The sequence below is a fragment of the Rhinoderma darwinii genome, unplaced genomic scaffold, assembly GCF_050947455.1.
Source record: "Rhinoderma darwinii isolate aRhiDar2 unplaced genomic scaffold, aRhiDar2.hap1 Scaffold_4280, whole genome shotgun sequence".
Taxonomy (NCBI): domain Eukaryota; kingdom Metazoa; phylum Chordata; class Amphibia; order Anura; family Rhinodermatidae; genus Rhinoderma; species Rhinoderma darwinii.
Window position 1 is genome coordinate 1 of NW_027463806.1, and position 19,689 is coordinate 19,689.

At 42.1% G+C, this 19,689-nt stretch overlaps 87 pseudogenes; all 87 read right to left on the minus strand.

The window, feature by feature from the left end:
• LOC142711425 (5S ribosomal RNA) lies at positions 1-115 on the minus strand (annotated as a pseudogene; the record flags this gene model as incomplete).
• A 67-nt stretch (positions 116-182) lies between these two features.
• LOC142711072 (5S ribosomal RNA) lies at positions 183-301 on the minus strand (annotated as a pseudogene).
• A 67-nt stretch (positions 302-368) lies between these two features.
• Positions 369-487, minus strand: LOC142711036 (5S ribosomal RNA; annotated as a pseudogene).
• A 67-nt stretch (positions 488-554) lies between these two features.
• LOC142711246 (5S ribosomal RNA) lies at positions 555-673 on the minus strand (annotated as a pseudogene).
• Positions 674-740: 67 nt separating this feature from the next.
• LOC142711176 (5S ribosomal RNA) lies at positions 741-859 on the minus strand (annotated as a pseudogene).
• A 67-nt stretch (positions 860-926) lies between these two features.
• LOC142711085 (5S ribosomal RNA) lies at positions 927-1,045 on the minus strand (annotated as a pseudogene).
• A 67-nt stretch (positions 1,046-1,112) lies between these two features.
• LOC142711363 (5S ribosomal RNA) lies at positions 1,113-1,231 on the minus strand (annotated as a pseudogene).
• A 67-nt stretch (positions 1,232-1,298) lies between these two features.
• LOC142711303 (5S ribosomal RNA) lies at positions 1,299-1,417 on the minus strand (annotated as a pseudogene).
• A 67-nt stretch (positions 1,418-1,484) lies between these two features.
• On the minus strand, positions 1,485-1,603 carry LOC142711345 (5S ribosomal RNA; annotated as a pseudogene).
• A 253-nt stretch (positions 1,604-1,856) lies between these two features.
• LOC142711380 (5S ribosomal RNA) lies at positions 1,857-1,975 on the minus strand (annotated as a pseudogene).
• Positions 1,976-2,042: 67 nt separating this feature from the next.
• On the minus strand, positions 2,043-2,161 carry LOC142711102 (5S ribosomal RNA; annotated as a pseudogene).
• A 67-nt stretch (positions 2,162-2,228) lies between these two features.
• On the minus strand, positions 2,229-2,347 carry LOC142711130 (5S ribosomal RNA; annotated as a pseudogene).
• Positions 2,348-2,414: 67 nt separating this feature from the next.
• On the minus strand, positions 2,415-2,533 carry LOC142711014 (5S ribosomal RNA; annotated as a pseudogene).
• Positions 2,534-2,600: 67 nt separating this feature from the next.
• LOC142711218 (5S ribosomal RNA) lies at positions 2,601-2,719 on the minus strand (annotated as a pseudogene).
• A 439-nt stretch (positions 2,720-3,158) lies between these two features.
• LOC142710944 (5S ribosomal RNA) lies at positions 3,159-3,277 on the minus strand (annotated as a pseudogene).
• A 67-nt stretch (positions 3,278-3,344) lies between these two features.
• Positions 3,345-3,463, minus strand: LOC142711150 (5S ribosomal RNA; annotated as a pseudogene).
• A 265-nt stretch (positions 3,464-3,728) lies between these two features.
• On the minus strand, positions 3,729-3,847 carry LOC142711264 (5S ribosomal RNA; annotated as a pseudogene).
• A 67-nt stretch (positions 3,848-3,914) lies between these two features.
• Positions 3,915-4,033, minus strand: LOC142710999 (5S ribosomal RNA; annotated as a pseudogene).
• Positions 4,034-4,100: 67 nt separating this feature from the next.
• On the minus strand, positions 4,101-4,219 carry LOC142711249 (5S ribosomal RNA; annotated as a pseudogene).
• A 253-nt stretch (positions 4,220-4,472) lies between these two features.
• Positions 4,473-4,591, minus strand: LOC142711054 (5S ribosomal RNA; annotated as a pseudogene).
• Positions 4,592-4,658: 67 nt separating this feature from the next.
• On the minus strand, positions 4,659-4,777 carry LOC142711214 (5S ribosomal RNA; annotated as a pseudogene).
• Positions 4,778-4,844: 67 nt separating this feature from the next.
• On the minus strand, positions 4,845-4,963 carry LOC142711408 (5S ribosomal RNA; annotated as a pseudogene).
• Positions 4,964-5,216: 253 nt separating this feature from the next.
• On the minus strand, positions 5,217-5,335 carry LOC142711181 (5S ribosomal RNA; annotated as a pseudogene).
• Positions 5,336-5,402: 67 nt separating this feature from the next.
• LOC142711335 (5S ribosomal RNA) lies at positions 5,403-5,521 on the minus strand (annotated as a pseudogene).
• A 67-nt stretch (positions 5,522-5,588) lies between these two features.
• LOC142711041 (5S ribosomal RNA) lies at positions 5,589-5,707 on the minus strand (annotated as a pseudogene).
• A 67-nt stretch (positions 5,708-5,774) lies between these two features.
• On the minus strand, positions 5,775-5,893 carry LOC142711013 (5S ribosomal RNA; annotated as a pseudogene).
• A 253-nt stretch (positions 5,894-6,146) lies between these two features.
• On the minus strand, positions 6,147-6,265 carry LOC142711097 (5S ribosomal RNA; annotated as a pseudogene).
• Positions 6,266-6,332: 67 nt separating this feature from the next.
• LOC142711415 (5S ribosomal RNA) lies at positions 6,333-6,451 on the minus strand (annotated as a pseudogene).
• Positions 6,452-6,518: 67 nt separating this feature from the next.
• Positions 6,519-6,637, minus strand: LOC142711452 (5S ribosomal RNA; annotated as a pseudogene).
• A 67-nt stretch (positions 6,638-6,704) lies between these two features.
• LOC142711000 (5S ribosomal RNA) lies at positions 6,705-6,823 on the minus strand (annotated as a pseudogene).
• A 67-nt stretch (positions 6,824-6,890) lies between these two features.
• Positions 6,891-7,009, minus strand: LOC142710936 (5S ribosomal RNA; annotated as a pseudogene).
• Positions 7,010-7,262: 253 nt separating this feature from the next.
• Positions 7,263-7,381, minus strand: LOC142711022 (5S ribosomal RNA; annotated as a pseudogene).
• Positions 7,382-7,448: 67 nt separating this feature from the next.
• On the minus strand, positions 7,449-7,567 carry LOC142710994 (5S ribosomal RNA; annotated as a pseudogene).
• Positions 7,568-7,634: 67 nt separating this feature from the next.
• Positions 7,635-7,753, minus strand: LOC142711336 (5S ribosomal RNA; annotated as a pseudogene).
• Positions 7,754-8,006: 253 nt separating this feature from the next.
• LOC142711109 (5S ribosomal RNA) lies at positions 8,007-8,125 on the minus strand (annotated as a pseudogene).
• Positions 8,126-8,192: 67 nt separating this feature from the next.
• Positions 8,193-8,311, minus strand: LOC142710949 (5S ribosomal RNA; annotated as a pseudogene).
• Positions 8,312-8,378: 67 nt separating this feature from the next.
• LOC142711320 (5S ribosomal RNA) lies at positions 8,379-8,497 on the minus strand (annotated as a pseudogene).
• A 67-nt stretch (positions 8,498-8,564) lies between these two features.
• On the minus strand, positions 8,565-8,683 carry LOC142711005 (5S ribosomal RNA; annotated as a pseudogene).
• A 67-nt stretch (positions 8,684-8,750) lies between these two features.
• Positions 8,751-8,869, minus strand: LOC142711251 (5S ribosomal RNA; annotated as a pseudogene).
• Positions 8,870-9,122: 253 nt separating this feature from the next.
• Positions 9,123-9,241, minus strand: LOC142711121 (5S ribosomal RNA; annotated as a pseudogene).
• A 67-nt stretch (positions 9,242-9,308) lies between these two features.
• LOC142711164 (5S ribosomal RNA) lies at positions 9,309-9,427 on the minus strand (annotated as a pseudogene).
• Positions 9,428-9,494: 67 nt separating this feature from the next.
• LOC142711412 (5S ribosomal RNA) lies at positions 9,495-9,613 on the minus strand (annotated as a pseudogene).
• A 67-nt stretch (positions 9,614-9,680) lies between these two features.
• LOC142711083 (5S ribosomal RNA) lies at positions 9,681-9,799 on the minus strand (annotated as a pseudogene).
• A 439-nt stretch (positions 9,800-10,238) lies between these two features.
• LOC142711187 (5S ribosomal RNA) lies at positions 10,239-10,357 on the minus strand (annotated as a pseudogene).
• Positions 10,358-10,424: 67 nt separating this feature from the next.
• LOC142711034 (5S ribosomal RNA) lies at positions 10,425-10,543 on the minus strand (annotated as a pseudogene).
• A 67-nt stretch (positions 10,544-10,610) lies between these two features.
• LOC142710943 (5S ribosomal RNA) lies at positions 10,611-10,729 on the minus strand (annotated as a pseudogene).
• A 67-nt stretch (positions 10,730-10,796) lies between these two features.
• LOC142711253 (5S ribosomal RNA) lies at positions 10,797-10,915 on the minus strand (annotated as a pseudogene).
• A 67-nt stretch (positions 10,916-10,982) lies between these two features.
• Positions 10,983-11,101, minus strand: LOC142711170 (5S ribosomal RNA; annotated as a pseudogene).
• Positions 11,102-11,168: 67 nt separating this feature from the next.
• Positions 11,169-11,287, minus strand: LOC142711275 (5S ribosomal RNA; annotated as a pseudogene).
• A 67-nt stretch (positions 11,288-11,354) lies between these two features.
• LOC142711033 (5S ribosomal RNA) lies at positions 11,355-11,473 on the minus strand (annotated as a pseudogene).
• A 67-nt stretch (positions 11,474-11,540) lies between these two features.
• On the minus strand, positions 11,541-11,659 carry LOC142711188 (5S ribosomal RNA; annotated as a pseudogene).
• Positions 11,660-11,726: 67 nt separating this feature from the next.
• On the minus strand, positions 11,727-11,845 carry LOC142711024 (5S ribosomal RNA; annotated as a pseudogene).
• Positions 11,846-11,912: 67 nt separating this feature from the next.
• Positions 11,913-12,031, minus strand: LOC142710958 (5S ribosomal RNA; annotated as a pseudogene).
• A 253-nt stretch (positions 12,032-12,284) lies between these two features.
• On the minus strand, positions 12,285-12,403 carry LOC142710956 (5S ribosomal RNA; annotated as a pseudogene).
• Positions 12,404-12,470: 67 nt separating this feature from the next.
• On the minus strand, positions 12,471-12,589 carry LOC142711419 (5S ribosomal RNA; annotated as a pseudogene).
• A 67-nt stretch (positions 12,590-12,656) lies between these two features.
• LOC142711436 (5S ribosomal RNA) lies at positions 12,657-12,775 on the minus strand (annotated as a pseudogene).
• Positions 12,776-12,842: 67 nt separating this feature from the next.
• LOC142711189 (5S ribosomal RNA) lies at positions 12,843-12,961 on the minus strand (annotated as a pseudogene).
• Positions 12,962-13,028: 67 nt separating this feature from the next.
• On the minus strand, positions 13,029-13,147 carry LOC142711025 (5S ribosomal RNA; annotated as a pseudogene).
• A 67-nt stretch (positions 13,148-13,214) lies between these two features.
• LOC142710959 (5S ribosomal RNA) lies at positions 13,215-13,333 on the minus strand (annotated as a pseudogene).
• Positions 13,334-13,586: 253 nt separating this feature from the next.
• LOC142710957 (5S ribosomal RNA) lies at positions 13,587-13,705 on the minus strand (annotated as a pseudogene).
• Positions 13,706-13,772: 67 nt separating this feature from the next.
• On the minus strand, positions 13,773-13,891 carry LOC142711148 (5S ribosomal RNA; annotated as a pseudogene).
• Positions 13,892-13,958: 67 nt separating this feature from the next.
• Positions 13,959-14,077, minus strand: LOC142711462 (5S ribosomal RNA; annotated as a pseudogene).
• Positions 14,078-14,330: 253 nt separating this feature from the next.
• On the minus strand, positions 14,331-14,449 carry LOC142711134 (5S ribosomal RNA; annotated as a pseudogene).
• Positions 14,450-14,516: 67 nt separating this feature from the next.
• LOC142711057 (5S ribosomal RNA) lies at positions 14,517-14,635 on the minus strand (annotated as a pseudogene).
• A 67-nt stretch (positions 14,636-14,702) lies between these two features.
• On the minus strand, positions 14,703-14,821 carry LOC142711015 (5S ribosomal RNA; annotated as a pseudogene).
• Positions 14,822-14,888: 67 nt separating this feature from the next.
• LOC142711016 (5S ribosomal RNA) lies at positions 14,889-15,007 on the minus strand (annotated as a pseudogene).
• A 67-nt stretch (positions 15,008-15,074) lies between these two features.
• Positions 15,075-15,193, minus strand: LOC142711204 (5S ribosomal RNA; annotated as a pseudogene).
• Positions 15,194-15,260: 67 nt separating this feature from the next.
• LOC142711230 (5S ribosomal RNA) lies at positions 15,261-15,379 on the minus strand (annotated as a pseudogene).
• A 67-nt stretch (positions 15,380-15,446) lies between these two features.
• Positions 15,447-15,565, minus strand: LOC142711384 (5S ribosomal RNA; annotated as a pseudogene).
• A 67-nt stretch (positions 15,566-15,632) lies between these two features.
• Positions 15,633-15,751, minus strand: LOC142711262 (5S ribosomal RNA; annotated as a pseudogene).
• Positions 15,752-15,819: 68 nt separating this feature from the next.
• Positions 15,820-15,938, minus strand: LOC142711205 (5S ribosomal RNA; annotated as a pseudogene).
• A 67-nt stretch (positions 15,939-16,005) lies between these two features.
• LOC142710960 (5S ribosomal RNA) lies at positions 16,006-16,124 on the minus strand (annotated as a pseudogene).
• Positions 16,125-16,191: 67 nt separating this feature from the next.
• LOC142711147 (5S ribosomal RNA) lies at positions 16,192-16,310 on the minus strand (annotated as a pseudogene).
• Positions 16,311-16,377: 67 nt separating this feature from the next.
• On the minus strand, positions 16,378-16,496 carry LOC142711325 (5S ribosomal RNA; annotated as a pseudogene).
• A 68-nt stretch (positions 16,497-16,564) lies between these two features.
• LOC142711047 (5S ribosomal RNA) lies at positions 16,565-16,683 on the minus strand (annotated as a pseudogene).
• Positions 16,684-16,750: 67 nt separating this feature from the next.
• Positions 16,751-16,869, minus strand: LOC142710938 (5S ribosomal RNA; annotated as a pseudogene).
• A 67-nt stretch (positions 16,870-16,936) lies between these two features.
• LOC142711144 (5S ribosomal RNA) lies at positions 16,937-17,055 on the minus strand (annotated as a pseudogene).
• A 67-nt stretch (positions 17,056-17,122) lies between these two features.
• LOC142711060 (5S ribosomal RNA) lies at positions 17,123-17,241 on the minus strand (annotated as a pseudogene).
• A 67-nt stretch (positions 17,242-17,308) lies between these two features.
• LOC142711172 (5S ribosomal RNA) lies at positions 17,309-17,427 on the minus strand (annotated as a pseudogene).
• Positions 17,428-17,866: 439 nt separating this feature from the next.
• LOC142710948 (5S ribosomal RNA) lies at positions 17,867-17,985 on the minus strand (annotated as a pseudogene).
• A 67-nt stretch (positions 17,986-18,052) lies between these two features.
• Positions 18,053-18,171, minus strand: LOC142711315 (5S ribosomal RNA; annotated as a pseudogene).
• A 67-nt stretch (positions 18,172-18,238) lies between these two features.
• On the minus strand, positions 18,239-18,357 carry LOC142711136 (5S ribosomal RNA; annotated as a pseudogene).
• Positions 18,358-18,610: 253 nt separating this feature from the next.
• LOC142711146 (5S ribosomal RNA) lies at positions 18,611-18,729 on the minus strand (annotated as a pseudogene).
• A 253-nt stretch (positions 18,730-18,982) lies between these two features.
• LOC142711225 (5S ribosomal RNA) lies at positions 18,983-19,101 on the minus strand (annotated as a pseudogene).
• Positions 19,102-19,168: 67 nt separating this feature from the next.
• Positions 19,169-19,287, minus strand: LOC142711070 (5S ribosomal RNA; annotated as a pseudogene).
• Positions 19,288-19,354: 67 nt separating this feature from the next.
• Positions 19,355-19,473, minus strand: LOC142711216 (5S ribosomal RNA; annotated as a pseudogene).
• Positions 19,474-19,540: 67 nt separating this feature from the next.
• On the minus strand, positions 19,541-19,659 carry LOC142711103 (5S ribosomal RNA; annotated as a pseudogene).
• Positions 19,660-19,689: the final 30 nt, after the last annotated feature.

Below are 19,689 nucleotides of genomic sequence, written 5' to 3' on the forward strand. Positions count from 1 at the left end.
AACCGCACCACGGATTCCCAGACAGTCTCCCACACTGGTACTAGCGAGGCCTTAAGCTGTGTAACTTCTGCGTTCTGACGAGAGCAGGCACATTCAGCTTAGAATGGCCATTGACGTTAAATGCTTTAATCCATAGTCCTATTTAATCTATTGTGAAACAAAATCTAAACGACATAATAAAAAGTCAACCGCACCACGGATTCCCAGACAGTCTCCCACACTGGTACTAGCGAGGCCTTAAGCTGTGTAACTTCTGCGATCTGACGAGAGCAGGCACATTCAGCTTAGAATGGCCATTGACCTTAAATGTTTTAATCCATAGTCCTTTTTAATTGATTGTGAAACAAAATCTAAACGACATAATAAAAATTCAACCGCACCACGGATTCCCAGACAGTCTCCCACACTGGTACTAGCGAGGCCTTAAGCTGTGTAACTTCTGCGTTCTGACGAGAGCAGGCACATTCAGCTTAGAATGGCCATTGACAGTAAATGCTTTAATCCATAGTCCTATTTAATCTATTGTGAAACAAAATCTAAACGACATAATAAAAAGTCAACCGCACCATGGATTCCCAGACAGTCTCCCACACTGGTACTAGCGAGGCCTTAAGCTGTGTAACTTCTGCGATCTGACGAGAGCAGGGACATTCAGCTTAGAATGGCCATTGACCTTAAATGCTTTAATCCATAGTCCTTTTTAATCGATTGTGAAACAAAATCTAAACGACATAATAAAAAGTCAACCGCACCACGGATTCCCAGACAGTCTCCCACACTGGTACTAGCGAGGGCTTAAGCTGTGTAACTTCTGCGATCTGACGAGAGCAGGCACATTCAGCTTAGAATGGCCATTGACATTAAATGCTTTAATCCATAGTCCTTTTTAATCGATTGTGAAACAAAATCTAAACGACATAATAAAAAGTCAACCGCACCACGGATTCCCAGACAGTCTCCCACACTGGTACTAGCGAGGCCTTAAGCTGTGTAACTTCTGCGATCTGACGAGAGCAGGCACATTCAGCTTAGAATGGCCATTGACGTTAAATGCTTTAATCCATAGTCCTATTTAATCTATTGTGAAACAAAATCTAAACGACATAATAAAAAGTCAACCGCACCACGGATTCCCAGACAGTCTCCCACACTGGTACTAGCGAGGCCTTAAGCTGTGTAACTTCTGCGACCTGACGAGAGCGGGGACATTCAGCTTAGAATGGCCATTGACGTTACATGCTTTAATCCATAGTCCTATTTAATCTATTGTGAAACAAAATCTAAACGACATAATAAAAAGTCAACCGCACCACGGATTCCCAGACAGTCTCCCAAACTGGTACTAGCGAGGCCTTAAGCTGTGTAACTTCTGCGTTCTGACGAGAGCAGGCACATTGAGCTTGGAATGGCCATTGACGTTAAATGCCTTAATCCATAGTCCTATTTAATCTATTGTGAAACAAAATCTAAACGACATAATAAAAATTCAACCGCACCACGGATTCCCAGACAGTCTCCCACACTGGTACTAGCGAGGCCTTAAGCTGTGTAACTTCTGCGATCTGACAAGAGCAGGCACATTCAGCTTAGAATGGCCATTGACATTAAATGCTTTAATCCATAGTCCTTTTTAATCGATTGTGAAACAAAATCTAAACGACATAATAAAAAGTCAACCGCACCACGGATTCCCAGACAGTCTCCCACACTGGTGCTAGCGAGGACTTAAGCTGTGTAACTTCTGCAATCTGACGAGAGCAGGCACATTCAGCTTAGAATGGCCATTGACATTAAATGCTTTAATCCATAGTCCTTTTTAATCGATTGTGAAACAAAATCTAAACGACATAATAAAAAGTCAACCGAACCACGGATTCCCAGACAGTCTCCCACACTGGTACTAGCGAGGCCTTAAGCTGTGTAACTTCTGCGATCTGACGAGAGCAGGGACATTCAGCTTAGAATTGCCATTGACATTAAATGCTTTAATCCATAGTCCTTTTTAATCGATTGTGAAACAAAATCTAAACGACATAATAAAAATTCAACCGCACCACGGATTCCCAGACAGTCTCCCACACTGGTACTAGCGAGGCCTTAAGCTGTGTAACTTCTGCGATCTGACGAGAGCAGGCACATTCAGCTTAGAATGGCCATTGACGTTAAATGCATTAATCCATAGTCCTATTTAATCTATTGTGAAACAAAATCTAAACGACATAATAAAAAGTCAACCGCACCACGGATTCCCAGACAGTCTCCCACACTGGTACTAGCGAGGCCTTAAGCTGTGTAACTTCTGAGATCTGACGAGAGCAGGCACATTCAGCTTAGAATGGCCATTGACATTAAATGCTTTAATCCATAGTCCTTTTTAATCGATTGTGAAACAAAATCTAAACGACATAATAAAAAGTCAACCGCACCACGGATTCCCAGACAGTCTCCCACACTGGTACTAGCAAGGCCTTAAGCTGTGTAACTTCTGCGATCTGACGAGAGCAGGCACATTCAGCTTAGAATGGCCATTGACATTAAATGCTTTAATCCATAGTCCTTTTTAATCGATTGTGAAAGAAAATCTAAACGACATAATAAAAAATCAACCGCACCACGGATTCCCAGACAGTCTCCCACACTGGTACTAGCGAGGCCTTAAGCTGTGTAACTTCTGCGATCTGACGAGAGCAGGGACATTCAGCTTAGAATAGCCATTGACATTAAATGCTTTAATCCATAGTCCTTTTTAATCGATTGTGAAACAAAATCTAAACGACATAATAAAAAGTCCACCGCACCACGGATTCCCAGACTGTCTCCCACACTGGTACTAGCGAGGCGTTAAGCTGTGTAACTTCTGCGATCTAGCGAGAGCAGGCACATTCAGCTTAGAATGGCCATTGACATTAAATGCTTTAATCCATAGTCCTTTTTAATCGATTGTGAAACAAAATCTAAACGACATAATAAAAAGTCAACCGCACCAAGGATTCCCAGACAGTCTCCCACACTGGTACGAGCAAGGCCTTAAGCTTTGTAGCTTCTGCAATCTGACGAGAGCAGGCACATTCAGCTTAGAATGGCCGTTGACATTAAAAGACTTAATCCATAGTCCTATTTAATCTATTGTGAAACAAAATCTAAACAACATAATAAAAAGTCAACCGCACCACGAATTCCCAGACAGTCTCCCACACTGGTACTAGCGAGGCCTTAAGCTGTGTAACTTCTGCGATCTAACGAGAGCAGGCACATTCAGCTTAGAATGGCCATTGACATTAAATGCTTTAATCCATAGTCCTTTTTAATCGATTGTGAAACAAAATCTAAACGACATAATAAAAAGTCAACCGCACCACGGATTCCCAGACAGTCTCCCACACTGGTACTAGCGAGGCCTTAAGCTGTGTAACTTCTGCGATCTGACGAGAGCAGGCACATTCCGCTTAGAATGGCCATTGACATTAAAAGCCTTAATCCATAGTCCTATTTAATCTATTGTGAAACAAAATCTAAACAACATAATAAATAGTCAACCGCACAACGGATTCCCAGACAGTCTCCCAGACAGTCTCCCACACTGGTACTAGCGAGGCCTTAAGCTGTGTAACTTCTGCGATCTGACGAGAGCAGGGACATTCAGCTTAGAATGGCCATTGACATTAAATGCTTTAATCCATAGTCCTTTTTAATCGATTGTGAAACAAAATCTAAACGACATAATAAAAATTCAACCGCACCACGGATTCCCAGACAGTCTCCCACACTGGTACTAGCGAGGCCTTAAGCTGTGTAACTTCTGCATTCTGACGAGAGCAGGCACATTCAGCTTAGAATGGCCATTGACGTTAAGTGCTTTAATCCATAGTCCTATTTAATCTATTGTGAAACAAAATCTAAACGACAAAATAAAAAGTCAACCGCACCACGTATTCCCAGACAGTCTCCCACACTGGTACTAGCGAGGCCTTAAGCTGTGTAACTTCTGCGATCTGACGAGAGCAGGCACATTCAGCTTAGAATGGCCATTGACATTAAATGCTTTAATCCATAGTCCTTTTTAATCGATTGTGAAACAAAATCTAAACGACATAATAAAAAGTCAACCGCACCACGGATTCCCAGACAATCTCCCACACTGGTACTAGCGAGGCCTTAAGCTGTGTAACTTCTGCGATCTGACGAGAGCAGGCAAATTCAGCTTAGAATGGCCATTGACATTAAATGCTTTAATCCATAGTCCTTTTTAATCGATTGTGAAACAAAATCTAAACGACATAATAAAAAGTCAACCGCACCACGGATTCCCAGACAGTCTCCCACACTGGTACTAGCGAGGCGTTAAGCTGTGTAACTTCTGCGATCTAATGAGAGAAGGCACATTCAGCTTAGAATGGCCATTGACATTAAATGCTTTAATCCATAGTCCTTTTTAATCGATTGTGAAACAAAATCTAAACGACATAATAATAAGTCAACCGCACCACGAATTCCCAGACAGTCTCCCACACTTGTACTAGCGAGGCCTTAAGCTGTGTAACTTCTGCGATCTGACGAGAGCAGGCACATTCAGCTTAGAATGGCCATTGACATTAAAAGCCTTAATCCATAGTCCTATTTAATCGATTGTGAAACAAAATCTAAACGACATAATAAAAGGTCAACCGTACCACGGATTCCCAGACAGTCTCCCACACTGGTACTAGCGAGGCCTTAAGCTGTGTAACTTCTGCGATCTGACGAGAGCAGGGACATTCAGCCTAGAATGGCCATTGACATTAAAGGCTTTAATCCATAGTCCTTTTTAATCGATTGTGAAACAAAATCTAAACGACATAATAAAAATTCAACCGCACCACGCATTCCCAGACAGTCTCCCACACTGGTACTAGCGAGGGCTTAAGCTGTGTAACTTCTGCGATCTGACGAGAGCAGGCACATTCAGCTTAGAATGGCCATTGACGTTAAATGCTTTAATCCATAGTCCTATTTAATCTATTGTGAAACAAAATCTAAACGACATAATAAAAAGTCAACAGCACCCTGGATTCCCAGACAGTCTCCCACACTGGTACTAGCGAGGCGTTAAGCTGTGTAACTTCTGCGATCTAACGAGAGCAGGCACATTCAGCTTCGAATGGCCATTGACATTAAATGCTTTAATCCATAGTCCTTTTTAATCGATTGTGAAACAAAATCTAAACGACATAATAAAAAGTCAACCGCACCACGGACTCCCAGACGGTCTCCCACACTGGTACTAGCGAGGCTTTAAGCTATGTAACTTCTGCGTTCTGACGAGAGCAGGCACATTCAGCTTAGAATGGCCATTGACGTTAAATGTTTTAATCCATAGTCCTATTTAATCTATTGTGAAACAAAATCTAAACGACATAATAAAAAGTCAACCGCACCACGGATTCCCAGACAGTCTCCCACACTGGTACTAGCAGGGCCTTAAGCTGTGTAACTTCTGCGATCGGACGAGAGCAGGCACATTCAGCTTACAATGGCCATTGACATTAAATGCTGTAATCCATAGTCCTTTTTAATCGATTGTGAAACAAAATCTAAACGACATAATAAAAAGGCAACCGCACCACGGATTCCCAGACAGTCTCCCACACTGGTACTAGCGAGGCCTTAAGCTGTGTAACTTCTGCGATCTGACGAGAGCAGGCACATTCAGCTTAGAATGGCCATTGACATTAAATGCTTTAATCCATAGTCCTTTTTAATCGATTGTGAAACAAAATCTAAACGACATAATAAAATGTCAACCGCACCACGGATTCCCAGACAGTCTCCCACACTGGTACTAGCGAGGCCTTAAGCTGTGTAACTTCTGCGATCTGACGAGAGCAGGGACATTCAGCTTAGAATGGCCATTGACATTAAATGCTTTAATCCATAGTCCTTTTTAATCGATTGTGAAACAAAATCGAAACGACATAATAAAAATTCAACCGTTCCACGGATTCCCAGACAGTCTCCCACACTGGTACTAGCGAGGCCTTAAGCTGTGCAACTTCTGCGATCTGACGAGAGCAGGCACATTCAGCTTAGAATGGCCATTGACGTTAAATGCTTTAATCCATAGTCCTATTTAATCTATTGTGAAACAAAATCTAAACGACATAATAAAAAGTCAACCGCACCACGGATTCCCAGACAGTCTCCCACACTGGTACTAGCGAGGCCTTAAGCTGTGTAACTTCTGCGATCTGACGAGAGCAGGCACATTCAGCTTAGAATGGCCATTGACATTAAAAGCCTTAATCCATAGTCCTATTTAATCTATTGTGAAACAAAATCTAAACAACATAATAAAAAGTCAACCGCACCACGGATTCCCAGACAGTCTCCCACACTGGTACTAGCGAGGCCTTAAGCTGTGTAACTTCTGCAATCTGAGGAGAGCAAGGACATTCAGCTTAGAATGGCCATTGACATTAAAGGCTTTAATCCATAGTCCTTTTTAATCGATTGTGAAACAAAATCTAAACGACATAATAAAAATTCAACCGCACCACGGATTCCCAGACAGTCTCCCACACTGGTACTAGCGAGGCCTTAAGCTGTGTAACTTCTGCGTTGGGACGAGAGCAGGCACATTCAGCTTAGAATGGCTATTGACTTTAAATTCTTTAATCCATAGTCCTATTTAATCTATTGTGAAACAAAATCTAAACGACATAATAAAAAGTCAACTGCACCACGGATTCCCAGACAGTCTCCCACACTGGTACTAGCGAGGTCTTAAGCTGTGTAACTTCTGCGTTCTGACGAGAGCAGGCACATTCAGCTTAGAATGGCTATTGACGTTAAATGCTTTAATCCATAGTCCTATTTAATCTATTGTGAAACAAAATCTAAACGACATAATAAAAAGCCAACTGCACCACGGATTCCCAGACAGTCTCCCACACTGGTACTAGCGAGGCCTTAAGCTGTGTAACTTCTGCGTTCTGACGAGAGCAGGCACATTCAGCTTAGAATGGCTATTGACGTTAAATGCTTTAATCCATAGTCCTATTTAATCTATTGTGAAACAAAATCTAAACGACATAATAAAAAGTCAACCGCACCCTGGATTCCCAGACAGTCTCCCACACTAGTACTAGCAAGGCGTTAAGCTGTGTAACTTCTGCGATCTAACGAGAGCAGGCACATTCAGCTTCGAATGGCCATTGACATTAAATGCTTTAATCCATAGTCCTTTTTAATCGATTGTGAAACAAAATCTAAACGACATAATAAAAAGTCAACCGCACCACGGATTCCCTGACAGTCTCCCACACTGGTACTAGCGAGGCCTTAAGCTGTGTAACTTCTGCGATCTGACGAGAGCAGGCACATTCAGCTTAGAATGGCCATTGACATTAAAAGCCTTAATCCATAGTCCTATTTAATCTATTGTGAAACAAAATCTAAACAACATAATAAAAAGTCAACCGCACCACGGATTCCCAGACAGTCTCCCACACTGGTACTAGCGAGGCCTTAAGCTATGTAACTTCTGCGTTCTGACGAGAGCAGGCACATTCAGCTTAGAATGGCCATTGACGTTAAATGTTTTAATCCATAGTCCTATTTAATCTATTGTGAAACAAAATCTAAACGACATAATAAAAAGTCAACCGCACCACGGATTCCCAGACAGTCTCCCACACTGGTACTAGCAGGGCCTTAAGCTGTGTAACTTCTGCGATCGGACGAGAGCAGGCACATTCAGCTTACAATGGCCATTGACATTAAATGCTGTAATCCATAGTCCTTTTTAATCGATTGTGAAACAAAATCGAAACAACATAATAAAAATTCAACCACTCCACGGATTCCCAGACAGTCTCCCACACTGGTACTAGCGAGGCCTTAAGCTGTGCAACTTCTGCGATCTGACGAGAGCAGGCACATTCAGCTTAGAATGGCCATTGACGTTAAATGCTTTAATCCATAGTCCTATTTAATCTATTGTGAAACAAAATCTAAACGACATAATAAAAAGTCAACCGCACCACGGATTCCCAGACAGTCTCCCACACTGGTACTAGCGAGGCCTTAAGCTGTGTAACTTCTGCGATCTGACGAGAGCAGGCACATTCAGCTTAGAATGGCCATTGACATTAAAAGCCTTAATCCATAGTCCTATTTAATCTATTGTGAAACAAAATCTAAACAACATAATAAAAAGTCAACCGCACCACGGATTCCCAGACAGTCTCCCACACTGGTACTAGCGAGGCCTTAAGCTGTGTAACTTCTGCGTTCGGACGAGAGCAGGCACATTCAGCTTAGAATGGCTATTGACATTAAATGCTTTAATCCATAGTCCTATTTAATCTATTGTGAAACAAAATCTAAACGACATAATAAAAAGTCAACTGCACCACGGATTCTCAGACAGTCTCCCACACTGGTACTAGCGAGGCCTTAAGCTGTGTAACTTCTGCGATCTGACGAGAGCAGGCACATTCAGCTTAGAAGGGCTATTGACGTTAAATGCTTTAATCCATAGTCCTATTTAATCTATTGTGAAACAAAATCTAAACGACATAATAAAAAGGCAACCGCACCACGGATTCCCAGACAGTCTCCCACACTGGTACTAGCGAGGCCTTAAGCTGTGTAACTTCTGCGTTCTGACGAGAGCAGGCACATTCAGCTTAGAATGGCTATTGACGTTAAATGCTTTAATCCATAGTCCTATTTAATCTATTGTGAAACAAAATCTAAACGACATAATAAAAAGTTAACTGCACCACGGATTCCCAGACAGTCTCCCACACTGGTACTAGCGAGGCCTTAAGCTGTGTAACTTCTGCGTTCTGACGAGAGCAGGCACATTCAGCTTAAAATGGCTATTGACGTTAAATGCTTTAATCCATAGTTCTATTTAATCTATTGTGAAACAAAATCTAAACGACATAATAAAAAGTCAACCGCACCCTGGATTCCCAGACAGTCTCCCACACTAGTACTAGCAAGGCGTTAAGCTGTGTAACTTCTGCGATCTAACGAGAGCAGGCACATGCAGCTTCGAATGGCCATTGACATTAAATGCTTTAATCCATAGTCCTTTTTAATCGATTGTGAAACAAAATCTAAACGACATAATAAAAAGTCAACCGCACCACGGATTCCCAGACAGTCTCCCACACTGGTACTAGCGAGGCCTTAAGCTGTGTAACTTCTGCGATCTGACGAGAGCAGGCACATTCAGCTTAGAATGGCCATTGACATTAAAAGCCTTAATCCATAGTCCTATTTAATCTATTGTGAAACAAAATCTAAACAACATAATAAAAAGTCAACCGCACCACGGATTCCAAGACAGTCTCCCACACTGGTACTAGCGAGGCCTTAAGCTATGTAACTTCTGCGTTCTGACGAGAGCAGGCACATTCAGCTTAGAATGGCCATTGACATTAAATGTTTTAATCCATAGTCCTATTTAATCTATTGTGAAACAAAATCTAAACGACATAATAAAAAGTCAACCGCACCACGGATTCCCAGACAGTCTCCCACACTGGTACTAGCAGGGCCTTAAGCTGTGTAACTTCTGCGATCGGACGAGAGCAGGCACATTCAACTTACAATGGCCATTGACATTAAATGCTGTAATCCATAGTCCTTTTTAATCGATTGTGAAACAAAATCTAAACGACATAATAAAAAGTCAACCGCACCACGGATTCCCAGACAGTCTCCCACACTGGTACTAGCAAGGCCTTAAGCTGTGTAACTTCTGCGATCTGACGAGAGCAGGGACATTCAGCTTAGAATGGCCATTGACATTAAATGCTTTAATCCATAGTCCTTTTTAATCGATTGTGAAACAAAATCGAAACAACATAATAAAAATTCAACCACTCCACGGATTCCCAGACAGTCTCCCACACTCGTACTAGCGAGGCCTTAAGCTGTGCAACTTCTGCGATCTGACGAGAGCAGGCACATTCAGCTTAGAATGGCCATTGACGTTAAATGCTTTAATCCATAGTCCTATTTAATCTATTGTGAAACAAAATCTAAACGACATAATAAAAAGTCAACCGCACCACGGATTCCCAGACAGTCTCCCACACTGGTACTAGCGAGGGCTTAAGCTGTGTAACTTCTGCGATCTGACGAGAGAAGGCACATTGAGCTTAAAATGGCCATTGACATTAAAAGCCTTAATCCATAGTCCTATTTAATCTATTGTGAAACAAAATCTAAACAACATAATAAAAAGTCAACCGCACCACGGATTCCCAGACAGTCTCCCACACTGGTACTAGCGAGGCCTTAAGCTGTGTAACTTCTGCAATCTGACGAGAGCAGGGACATTCAGCTTAGAATGGCCATTGACATTAAAGGCTTTAATCCATAGTCCTTTTTAATCGATTGTGAAACAAAATCTAAACGACATAATAAAAATTCAACTGCACCACGGATTCCCAGACAGTCTCCCACACTGGTACTAGCGAGGCCTTAAGCTGTGTAACTTCTGCGTTCGGACGAGAGCAGGCACATTCAGCTTAGAATGGCTATTGACGTTAAATGCTTTAATCCATAGTCCTATTTAATCTATTGTGAAACAAAATCTAAACGACATAATAAAAAGTCAACTGCACCACGGATTCCCAGACAGTCTCCCACACTGGTACTAGCGAGGCCTTAAGCTGTGTAACTTCTGCGATCTGACGAGAGCAGGCACATTCAGCTTAGAATGGCTATTGACGTTAAATGCTTTAATCCATAGTCCTATTTAATCTATTGTGAAACAAAATCTAAACGACATAATAAAAAGGCAACCGCACCACGGATTCCCAGACAGTCTCCCACACTGGTACTAGCGAGGCCTTAAGCTGTGTATCTTCTGCGATCTGACGAGAGCAGGCACATTCAGCTTAGAATGGCCATTGACATTAAATGCTTTAATCCATAGTCCTTTTTAATCGATTGTGAAACAAAATCTAAACGACATAATAAAAAGTCAACCGCACCACGGATTCCCAGACAGTCTCCCACACTGGTACTAGCGAGACCTTAAGCTGTGTAACTTCTGCGATCTGACGAGAGCAGGGACATTCAGCTTAGAATGGCCATTGACATTAAATGCTTTAATCCATAGTCCTTTTTAATCGATTGTGAAACAAAATCGAAACGACATAATAAAAATTCAACGGCTCCACGTATTCCCAGACAGTCTCCCACACTGGTACTAGCGAGGCCTTAAGCTGTGCAACTTCTGCGATCTGACGAGAGCAGGCACATTCAGCTTAGAATGGCCATTGACGTTAAATGCTTTAATCCATAGTCCTATTTAATCTATTGTGAAACAAAATCTAAACGACATAATAAAAAGTCAACCGCACCACGGATTCCCAGACAGTCTCCCACACTGGTACTAGCGAGGTCTTAAGCTGTGTAACTTCTGCGATCTGACGAGAGCAGGCACATTCAGCTTAGAATGGCCATTGACATTAAAAGCCTTAATCCATAGTCCTATTTAATCTATTGTGAAACAAAATCTAAACAACATAATAAAAAGTCAACCGCACCACGGATTCCCAGACAGTCTCCCACACTGGTACTAGCGAGGCCTTAAGCTGTGTAACTTCTGCAATCTGACGAGAGCAGGGACATTCAGCTTAGAATGGCCATTGACATTAAAGGCTTTAATCCATAGTCCTTTTTAATCGATTGTGAAACAAAATCTAAACGACATAATAAAAATTCAACCGCACCACGGATTCCCAGACAGTCTCCCACACTGGTACTAGCGAGGCCTTAAGCTGTGTAACTTCTGCGTTCGGACGAGAGCAGGCACATTCAGCTTAGAATGGCTATTGACGTTGAATGTTTTAATCCATAGTCCTATTTAATCTATTGTGAAACAAAATCTAAACGACATAATAAAAAGTCAACCGCACCACGGATTCCCAGACAGTCTCCCACACTGGTACTAGCGAGGCCTTAAGCTGTGTAACTTCTGCGATCTGACGAGAGCAGGGACATTCAGCTTAGAATGGCCATTGACATTAAATGCTTTAATCCATAGTCCTTTTTAATCGATTGTGAAACAAAATCGAAACGACATAATAAAAATTCAACCGCTCCACGGATTCCCAGACAGTCTCCCACACTTGTACTAGCGAGGCCTTAAGCTGTGCAACTTCTGCGATCTGACGAGAGCAGGCACATTCAGCTTAGAATGGCCATTGACGTTAAATGCTTTAATCCATAGTCCTATTTAATCTATTGTGAAACAAAATCTAAACGACATAATAAAAAGTCAACCGCACCACGGATTCCCAGTCAGTCTCCCACACTGGTACTAGCGAGGCCTTAAGCTGTGTAACTTCTGCGATCTGACGAGAGCAGGCACATTCAGCTTAGAATGGCCATTGACATTAAAAGCCTTAATCCATAGTCCTATTTAATCTATTGTGAAACAAAATCTAAACAACATAATAAAAAGTCAACCGCACCACGGATTCCCAGACAGTCTCCCACACTGGTACTAGCGAGGCCTTAAGCTGTGTAACTTCTGCAATCTGACGAGAGCAGGGACATTCAGCTTAGAATGTCCATTGACATTAAAGGCTTTAATCCATAGTCCTTTTTAATCGATTGTGAAACAAAATCTAAACGACATAATAAAAATTCAGCTGCACCACGGATTCCCAGACAGTCTCCCACACTGGTACTAGCGAGGTCTTAAGCTGTGTAACTTCTGCGATCTGACGAGAGCAGGCACATTCAGCTTAGAATGGCCATTGACATTAAAAGCCTTAATCCATAGTCCTATTTAATCTATTGTGAAACAAAATCTAAACAACATAATAAAAAGTCAACCGCACCACGGATTCCCAGACAGTCTCCCACACTGGTACTAGCGAGGCCTTAAGCTGTGTAACTTCTGCAATCTGACGAGAGCAGGGACATTCAGCTTAGAATGGCCATTGACATTAAAGGCTTTAATCCATAGTCCTTTTTAATCGATTGTGAAACAAAATCTAAACGACATAATAAAAATTCAACCGCACCACGGATTCCCAGACAGTCTCCCACACTGGTACTAGCGAGGCCTTAAGCTGTGTAACTTCTGCGTTCGGACGAGAGCAGGCACATTCAGCTTAGAATGGCTATTGACGTTGAATGTTTTAATCCATAGTCCTATTTAATCTATTGTGAAACAAAATCTAAACGACATAATAAAAAGTCAACCGCACCACGGATTCCCAGACAGTCTCCCACACTGGTACTAGCGAGGCCTTAAGCTGTGTAACTTCTGCGATCTGACGAGAGCAGGGACATTCAGCTTAGAATGGCCATTGACATTAAATGCTTTAATCCATAGTCCTTTTTAATCGATTGTGAAACAAAATCGAAACGACATAATAAAAATTCAACCGCTCCACGGATTCCCAGACAGTCTCCCACACTTGTACTAGCGAGGCCTTAAGCTGTGCAACTTCTGCGATCTGACGAGAGCAGGCACATTCAGCTTAGAATGGCCATTGACGTTAAATGCTTTAATCCATAGTCCTATTTAATCTATTGTGAAACAAAATCTAAACGACATAATAAAAAGTCAACCGCACCACGGATTCCCAGTCAGTCTCCCACACTGGTACTAGCGAGGCCTTAAGCTGTGTAACTTCTGCGATCTGACGAGAGCAGGCACATTCAGCTTAGAATGGCCATTGACATTAAAAGCCTTAATCCATAGTCCTATTTAATCTATTGTGAAACAAAATCTAAACAACATAATAAAAAGTCAACCGCACCACGGATTCCCAGACAGTCTCCCACACTGGTACTAGCGAGGCCTTAAGCTGTGTAACTTCTGCGATCTGACGAGGGCAGGCACATTCAGCTTAGAATGGCCATTGACAGTAAATGCTTTAATCCATAGTCCTTTTTAATCGATTGTGAAACAAAATCTAAACTACATAATAAAAATTCAACCGCACCACGGATTCCCAGACAGTCTCCCACACTGGTACTAGCGAGACCTTAAGCTATGTAACTTCTGCGATCTGACGAGAGCAGGGACATTCAGCTTAGAATGGCCATTGACATTAAATGCTTTAATCCATAGTCCTTTTTAATCGATTGTGAAACAAAATCTAAACGACATAATAAAAATTCAACCGCACCACGGATTCCCAGACAGTCTCCCACACTGGTACTAGCGAGGCGTTAAGCTGTGTAACTTCTGCGATCTAACGAGAGCAGGCACATTCAGCTTCGAAAGGCCATTGACATTAAATGCTTTAATCCATAGTCCTTTTTAATCGATTGTGAAACAAAATCTAAACGACATAATAAAAAGTCAACCGCACCACGGATTCCCAGACAGTCTCCCACACTGGTACTAGCGAGGCCTTAAGCTGTGTAACTTCTGCGATCTGACGAGAGCAGGCACATTCAGCTTAGAATGGCCATTGACATTAAAAGCCTTAATCCATAGTCCTATTTAATCTATTGTGAAACAAAATCTAAACAACATAATAAAAAGTCAACCGCACCACGGATTCCCAGACAGTCTCCCACACTGGTACTAGCGAGGCCTTAAGCTGTGTAACTTCTGCGATCTGACGAGAGCAGGGACATTCAGCCTAGAATGGCCATTGACATTAAAGGTTTTAATCCATAGTCCTTTTTAATCGATTGTGAAACAAAATCTAAACGACATAATAAAAATTCAACCGCACCACGCATTCCCAGACAGTCTCCCACACTGGTACTAGCGAGGCCTTAAGCTGTGTAACTTCTGCGTTCTGACGAGAGCAGGCACATTCAGCTTAGAATGGCTGTTGACGTTAAATGCTTTAATCCATAGTCCTATTTAATCTATTATGAAACAAAATCTAAACGACATAATAAAAAGTCAACCGCACCACGGATTCCCAGACAGTCTCCCACACTGGTACTAGCGAGGCCTTAAGCTGTGTAAGTTCTGCGATCTGATGAGAGCAGGCACATTCAGCTTAGAATGGCCATTGACCTTAAATGCTTTAATCCATAGTCCTTTTTAATCGATTGTGAAACAAAATCTAAATGACATAATAAAAAGTCAACCGCACAACGGATTCCCAGACAGTCTCCCACACTGGTACTAGCGAGGCCTTAAGCTGTGTAACTTCTGCGATCTGACGAGAGCAGGCACATTCAGCTTAGAATGGCCATTGACATTAAATGCTTTAATCCATAGTCCTTTTTAATCGATTGCGAAACAAAATCTAATCGACATAATAAAATGTCAACCGCACCACGGATTCCCAGACAGTCTCCCACACTGGTACTAGCGAGACCTTAAGCTGTGTAACTTCTGCGATCTGACGAGAGCAGGGACATTCAGCTTAGAATGGCCATTGACATTAAATGCTTTAATCCATAGTCCTTTTTAATCGATTGTGAAACAAAATCTAAACGACATAATAAAAATTCAACCGCACCACGGATTCCCAGACAGTCTCCCACACTGGTACTAGCGAGGCCTTAAGCTATGTAACTTCTGCGTTCTGACGAGAGCAGGCACATTCAGTTTAGAATGGCCATTGACGTTAAATGTTTTAATCCATAGTCCTATTTAATCTATTGTGAAACAAAATCTAAACGACATAATAAAAAGTCAACCGCACCACGGATTCCCAGACAGTCTCCCACACTGGTACTAGTGAGGCCTTAAGCTGTGCAACTTCTGCGATCTGACGAGAGCAGGCACATTCAGCTTAGAATGGCCATTGACATTGAATGCTTTAATCCATAGTCCTATTTAATCTATTGTGAAACAAAAATCTAAACGACATAATAAAAAGTCACCCGCACCACGGATTCCCAGACAGTCTCCCACACTGGTACTAGCGAGGCCTTAAGCTGTGTAACTTCTGCGATCTGACGAGAGCAGGCACATTCAGCTTAGAATGGCCATTGACATTAAAAGCCTTAATCCATAGTCCTATTTAATCTATTGTGAAACAAAATCTAAACAACATAATAAAAAGTCAACCGCACCACGGATTCCCAGACAGTCTCCCACACTGGTACTAGCGAGGCCTTAAGCTGTGTAACTTCTGCGATCTGACGAGAGCAGGGACATTCAGCTTAGAATGGCCATTGACATTAAAGGCTTTAATCCATAGTCCTTTTTAATTAATTGTGAAACAAAATCTAAACGACATAATAAAAAGTCAACCGCACCACGGATTCCCAGACAGTCTCCCACACTGGTACTAGCGAGGCCTTAAGCTGTGTAACTTCTGCGATCTGACGAGGGCAGGCACATTCAGCTTAGAATGGCCATTGACAGTAAATGCTTTAATCCATAGTCCTTTTTAATCGATTGTGAAACAAAATCTAAACTACATAATAAAAAGTCAACCGCACCACGGATTCCCAGACAGTCTCCCACACTGGTACTAGCGAGACCTTAAGCTATGTAACTTCTGCGATCTGACGAGAGCAGGGACATTCAGCTTAGAATGGCCATTGACATTAAATGCTTTAATCCATAGTCCTTTTTAATCGATTGTGAAACAAAAATCTAAACGACATAATAAAAAGTCACCCGCACCACGGATTCCCAGACAGTCTCCCACAGTGGTACTACCGAGGCCTTAAGCTGTGTAACTTCTGCGATCTGACGAGAGCAGGCACATTCAGCTTAGAATGGCCAATGACATTAAAAGCCTTAATCCATAGTCCTATTTAATCTATTGTGAAACAAAATCTAAACAACATAATAAAAAGTCAACCGCACCACGGATTCCCAGACAGTCTCCCACACTGGTACTAGCGAGGCCTTAAGCTGTGTAACTTCTGCGATCTGACGAGAGCAGGCACATTCAGCTTAGAATGGCTATTGACGTTAAATGCTTTAATCCATAGTCCTATTTAATCTATTGTGAAACAAAATCTAAACGACATAATAAAAAGTCAACTGCACCACGGATTCCCAGACAGTCTCCCACACTGGTACTAGCGAGGCCTTAAGTTGTGTAACTTCTGCGATCTGACGAGAGCAGGCACATTCAGCTTAGAATGGCCATTGACATTAAATGCTTTAATCCATAGTCCTTTTTAATCGATTGTGAAACAAAATCTAAACGACATAATAAAAAGTCAACCGCACCACGGATTCCCAGACAGTCTCCCACACTGGTACTAGCGAGGCCTTAAGCTGTGTAACTTCTGCGATCTGACGAGAGCAGGCACATTCAGCTTAGAATGGCCATTGACATTAAATGCTATAATCCATAGTCCTTTTTAATCGATTGTGAAACAAAATCTAAACGACATAATAAAAAGTCAACCGCACCACGGATTCCCAGACAGTCTCCCACACTGGTACTAGCGAGACCTTAAGCTGTGTAACTTCTGCGATCTGACGAGAGCAGGGACATTCAGCTTAGAATGGCCATTGACATTAAATGTTTTAATCCATAGTCCTTTTTAATCGATTGTGAAACAAAATCTAAACGACATAATAAAAATTCAACCGCACCACGGATTTCCAGACAGTCTCCCACACTGGTACTAGCGAGGCCTTAAGCTGTGTAACTTCTGCGATCTGACGAGAGGAGGCACATTCAGCTTAGAATGGCCATTGACGTTAAATGCTTTAATCCATAGTCCTATTTAATCTATTGTGAAACAAAATCTAAACGACACAATAAAAAGTCAACCGCACCCCGGATTCCCAGACAGTCTCCCACACTGGTACTAGCGAGGCGTTAAGCTGTGTAACTTCTGCGATCTATCGAGAGCAGGAACATTCAGCTTCGAATGGCCATTGACATTAAATGCTTTAATCCATAGTCCTTTTTAATCGATTGTGAAACAAAATCTAAACGACATAATAAAAAGTCAACCGCACCACGGATTCCCAAACAGTCTCCCACACTGGTACTAGCGAGGCCTTAAGCTGTGTAACTTCTGCGATCTGACGAGAGCAGGCACATTCAGCTTAGAATGGCCATTGACATTAAAAGCCTTAATCCATAGTCCTATTTAATCTATTGTGAAACAAAATCTAAACAACATAATAAAAAGTCAACCGCACCACGGATTCCCAGACAGTCTCCCACACTGGTACTAGCGAGGCCTTAAGCTGTGTAACTTCTGCGATCGGACGAGAGCAAGCACATTCAGCTTACAATGGCCATTGACATTAAATGCTGTAATCCATAGTCCTTTTTAATCGATTGTGAAACAAAATCTAAACGACATAATAAAAAGGCAACCGCACCACGGATTCCCAGACAGTCTCCCACACTGGTACTAGCGAGGCCTTAAGCTGTGTAACTTCTGCGATCTGACGAGAGCAGGGACATTCAGCTTAGAATGGCCATTGACATTAAATGCTTTAATCCATAGTCCTTTTTAATCGATTGTGAAACAAAATCGAAACGACATAATAAAAATTCAACCGCTCCACGGATTCCCAGACAGTCTCCCACACTGGTACTAGCGAGGCCTTAAGCTGTGCAACTTCTGCGATCTGACGAGAGCAGGCACATTCAGCTTAGAATGGCCATTGACGTTAAATGCTTTAATCCATAGTCCTATTTAATCTATTGTGAAACAAAATCTAAACGACATAATAAAAAGTCAACCGCACCACGGATTCCCAGACAGTCTCCCACACTGGTACTAGCGAGGCCTTAAGCTGTGTAACTTCTGCGATCTGACGAGAGCAGGCACATTCAGCTTAGAATGGCCATTGACATTAAAGGCTTTAATCCATAGTCCTTTTTAATCGATTGTGAAACAAAATCTAAACGACATAATAAAAATTCAACCGCACCACGGATTCCCAGACAGTCTCCCAAACTGGTACTAGCGAGGCCTTAAGCTGTGTAACCTCTGCGTTCGTTCGAGAGCAGGCACATTCAGCTTAGAATGGCTATTGACGTTAAATGCTTTAATCCATAGTCCTATTTAATCTATTGTGAAACAAAATCTAAACGACATAATAAAAAGTCAACTGCACAACGGATTCCCAGACAGTCTCCCACACTGGTACTAGCGAGGCCTTAAGCTGTGTAACTTCTGCGATCTGACGAGAGCAGGCACATTCAGCTTAGAATGGCCATTGACATTAAATGCTTTAATCCATAGTCCTTTTTAATCGATTGTGAAACAAAATCTAAACGACATAATAAAAAGTCAACCGCACCACGGATTCCCAGACAATCTCCCACACTGGTACTAGCGAGGCCTTAAGCTGTGTAACTTCTGCGATCTGACGAGAGCAGGCACATTCAGCTTAGAATGGCCATTGACATTAAATGCTTTAATCCATAGTCCTTTTTAATCGATTGTGAAACAAAATCTAAACGACATAATAAAAAGTCAACCACACCACGGATTCCCAGACAGTCTCCCACACGGGTACTAGCGAGGCCTTAAGCTGTGTAACTTCTGCGATCTGACGAGAGCAGGGACATTCAGCTTAGAATGGCCATTGACATTAAATGCTTTAATCCATAGTCCTTTTTAATTGATTGTGAAACAAAATCTAAACGGCATAATAAAAATTCAACCGCACCACGGATTCCCAGACAGTCTCCCACACTGGTACTAGCGAGGCCTTAAGCTGTGTAACTTCTGCGATCTGACGAGAGCAGGCACATTCAGCTTAGAATGGCCATTGACGTTAAATGCTTTAATCCATAGTCCTATTTA